Source organism: Calypte anna, chromosome 1 (genome assembly GCF_003957555.1).
Source record: "Calypte anna isolate BGI_N300 chromosome 1, bCalAnn1_v1.p, whole genome shotgun sequence".
Lineage (NCBI taxonomy): Eukaryota > Metazoa > Chordata > Aves > Apodiformes > Trochilidae > Calypte > Calypte anna.
In genome coordinates this window covers 52,483,204-52,487,733 of record NC_044244.1, presented here as the reverse complement: position 1 = coordinate 52,487,733, position 4,530 = coordinate 52,483,204, and positions in this window count along the sequence as shown.

The following is a 4,530-nucleotide window of genomic DNA, read 5'->3' as shown; positions in this document are numbered from 1 at the left end:
AAGTCCTGCCCTGTGTTTTGGGAAGTGCAGTATGATTACAAACCTCCCCTGAAACCTCCTACACAAGCAGGGTCAGTAATGTAAGCTGCTTAGATCATCTTCAGTAATATAATTCTTGCTTGGCCCTCTTTTTTCCTACCAAAGCATGCTATTCTTCCTGCATCCCACTGATCTGCAAAGTTCTACAGCTTCCAGTGAAGTTTTAGGGGGGAGGTTTGCTAAGGTCCAGGGTGACCTCCCTAGTAAAGTCAAGGGAGAAAGTTTGAAATAACCACTCTCATAGTGACTTCCACCCTGCAATAGCTCTCCAAAAACAATTTGGCGTCATAAAAAAATTCTCCATGATTTTTGTTCCTCTGTGGAACAAAAACAAATACTGAAAATGAGGAAAAGGTCATAAAACAGAATTATCAACTCCATCCTGACCTAATCTGCTCGTACACTGATTCCCACTGAATTAGTTAACACACAAAAGAAAAAAAAATCCCACTTCTATTTTTGTAATGGAACTCATCAAACTCAGTGTTTACATTAACTACTTTTTCAAGGACTTTGACTACCTGCTCATCTCCCTGATGCTTCTCATAGCAGATGTGATACTGTTCTGGTACTCTGACAGTAGTTTGTTCCCTTCAGGGTGGTGGTGATGACTGCAGAAGGGAAGGAGGAACAAGCACCCCCCCAAATAAAAAGAAGATTGGCCTTCATGGCAGGAAGGAAATGCATGTATCTCTTTTGTGGAGATAGCAAAACAAACAAATATTTCTCTCAGCATTCCTTCCTCTCACACACACACCCACCCATTGCCTGGAGCTACAGGAGGCAAAAGTGTGCGGGAGCCTTTTAGTAAGGTACTGGCACATAACTCCATCCTCATTAGGGCATGGAGGTGTGGAGGGTAGCAAGGAAGACCTGAGTTAGAGAAGGCTGAAGGGATTTGAGTCACTGGCATAAGCTTCCTCACTCTAAAGCTGCCCAGCTGCCTCTGGGAAAGGGCCGAGCTTGGAAATCTCCTCATGCATTGGCTCCCATCTCAGTCCTGCTTGCAGCTGCCTTATTCTTAAAGCCTTATCCCTCTTGGGATTATTCCCAGCTTTTTTTTTTCTATTTTCTTTTTTTCCCACCTCCCTCTCTCCAGCAAATACACCAACCAGGAGTCCATCTTGCTGATCATGGTGAATCCAACTTGCTTGTCTGCAAGCAAAGCAAGCAATTATTAAAGCCTGCCCTCCCCTGCATGAGAAAGGTCCAAAGCACTGATTGTACGGAGGTTACAGGGAATTCAGGGGAACAGTATCTGCTCTCTCCAGGTATGACCCACTTTAGTCAGAAACCGTGAATGAATTCAGGTCTCTGACAAAGGATCCACCTTTTCTTTTTACCCGTGTGTGAGCAAAACATAATTTGATTCTAAGGGAGGAGAACCACATGGACTGAAGATGTGCACAGGGAGAAAGGGAAGATCCCACCTGCTTCGGGCAGTGAAGCAATGACTGTCCAGGAAGCAAGGTGATGGGGGATGCAGTCTAGGGAGGGAACAAATGCAACTGCATTTTCATTGCAGCAGGCACCAAACCCACCCTCTTTTCCTTAGTGCTCTCCTTGCACGCTGAGGCGCAGCCACCAGAGGTCAATGTGACCACACCAACCTCAACCAGCTGCTTCCCAGAGCTCCTTTGAAATGGGACAGCAAACGGAAACGTGAAGTAAGGAGTGTTTTCCACATAGCTTTGGGATAGATCTGCATGTAAATAAACGTTCAGAGCACTAATCGCAATGTGACCTCAGCTCTATCCTGAGAAAAGGAGCTTGGGAATGACAACATGGCCCACTGGCATCCTGCAAACACTCTGAACTGGGATGTGTTCACTCACTTGCAGAAGTCCTGTCCTACAGGACCCCATAAGTGTTTCAGCCACTCCAGGAATATCTCATCCTGTTGGTTTCAGTACCACATAGGTGTTCTCACCAGTCCCAGATATCCCCATGTCCCAGATGTTAGCAACAGGTGGAAATGGGATATCTATCCTCACCCCAACTCCTACTTTTGCTCCGTGGGGAATAAGGTCTGTCTCCATGAATGAGAGCGTCACAGCTCTATGCTGGCTGAATAAAACAGGTGGCTGACCTGATGTCAGGGGAAGGGAAATGGGTTAAATGAGCAGGGTCATCAATCTGTATTAGAAGTCAGACCAAGAAGACAGCCCTGTGCAGAACAGAAAACAACATGTCTTCCAGATAGTTTGTGAACAGCCAGCCATTCCACTGCACTCCTACATGTACCACTTGCATTCTCCTCTTCATCTCACCTATATCCTCCCCTAGACTTCTTCCAAGCATCACCGAGAAGCTCTTTCCATCCTAGACTCCCAATTCCTTTATCAGTAATGTGGACACCTACTTAAGTCAGAGCAAACAAAACATTCCTGTTCCGACTCCCGCAGAGTTCCAGCCTCATCTCCAGCCTTGTGGGATGTCAGGTTTCCCTAGACAAGAGAAGTTATCTTCTCCAAGATGACTCCACTACACTACAGGGTTACCTGTGGTCCTCTGCCCAAACCTAGCCAGCTGCCCAGACCAAGCATGTTTCCACTACCTCATGTGAGCTCTGGTTTAGGATGGGAGCAAGGACAGACCAGAAGGCAAATCTCCTCCCTGAAATGAACAAAGTCCCAAATGGCTTCTCTCCTGAGCATGCCCAGAGCCTTTGGAAAACAGAGTCCCTGAGTTACTATCAGGCTAAAACTGGCCAGATGATGATAGAGGAGAGGCAGGAGGATGATACCATCCCATAACATTCATGGTACTGAACATATGCCATGTGAAAGGAAGGGTTCATGTGTAGGGAGAGGAAAATTCTGTCCTCTCAGACCAACACCAGATCTGCTCTATAAAGCAACACACAAGATAAATTAAGTCCCAAAAAACCTGTCTGCTGCTATGGTCATTGTGTCTTTGAGGGCATGGGCTGGCGACACACACGGGAAGACTTGTTGACTTTTCAGCCTACACTGCACCAGCAGCAGCTGTCAGAGGGTAGATCCCAGTTCACCTGTGCACCTCCTGGCTTTTGAGTTTCAGGTTTGGGTAACAACTCCCAGCCTGGTGGCTTCTAACCCCAGGAATACCTGACATCTCTAGGGAGGGCAGTGTAAATATAAGAGAGGAAGGCATGCCTGAGACTTTTCTGGGCTTTCCAGGACACAGAGAGGTAAAAAGGCTGCTCTCATGCTAACAAGAGGCTAAGTCTCTCAAGAGAGGGCTATGAACAGCCAATGCCACCAGCACTTGTAACACTGCTCGAGAACCATAGGGTGGCACCACCTTACCGTTCAACCCCCTATGGAAGTAGGTGGATGGGCAAAGCCCCAAAGCTTTGGGTCAGCGTGGCCTTATGCTGGAGCCCTGGCAAAGGGAAGGTTGTGGAGAGCCAAGGGCTGTGCCTGTTCCTGCCACACAGACTTGCCAGGACTCCTTGCTCCTGACTGCTGAGGCCCTTCCCAAGCCTTTCCACTCCAAAGATGCTGGACCCACACCAAGATCCACCCATTCTTCTCCATCTCTGCCCTAATCTACTCTGGGCCCAGCTATTCTCCTGAGGCAGCTGCTGGGGGATCAGTGATGCCCTGAGCCAGTCCCAGGTGTACGTGTAGGGCAGCAAAGGGGCTCTAACTCCCCTCTGCTCCCATTATGGTGCCTAATGGGATGTGGTCTCCAAGAGGCCTGGACAAGGAGGGTCTGGAGAGAGGACCCCTCAACCCACATTAAGCATGGGCCCAGGGCTACAAACCGAAGCTAAGACCTGACAGGCTGCATACAGATGTGACCTCAGCCAGAGTGCTTAGGTGCCAGAGGTGAGGGTAAGAGCACGACATCTTGAACCTCATTTCCTTCTCCACATACCACTGTGGCCACAGCAGATGCCCTGCAGGATGTAACCCTAGATAACGTGGGAGGTCTTGCAGCCCTTTGCCCTCTGGAGCCATTGTGGCTGAACATGGTGTGATTTCTAACTTTCCCCTAAGCACTCCTTCATGCTTGGCATTCCCACAGCTCCCCATTCCTGTGTTCCAAAGCCAAGATACCCAGTTACCTCCTCGGCTGGACACCCGTGGCCCTTTGCCCTTCAGACCATCCTGCAGAGATGAGCAGCAGCCAAAGTCAGACACAACCATGGGAGAAATCAAAGCCTGAGGTGCAGCAGGAGCAGTGCCTTCCTTCCCAGAAGCCAGCTCCCAGCTTCCTCACTAAACCAGAATTTTGCCAGCCCCAGGAACATAACCCTAGCCCTACCCCTGGGAGATAGATGCCCATTTCCCTCGGGAAGGAGTCACACCCTAACCCCAGGGATGTGATCCTGGGGCCTGAGAGCCCGCAGACAGACGCTAGCTGGAGCCCACCCAAGAGCAATGAGCTTTCCAAGTCCTTTCCCTTTCTTGGGGTCTGGTAGTCACAATAAACAGGAAAAGCCTGGCCCTCCACGTTTCTACCCTCCCTCCTCCCCTCCTCTCTGGTGTGATACAAGCCCCC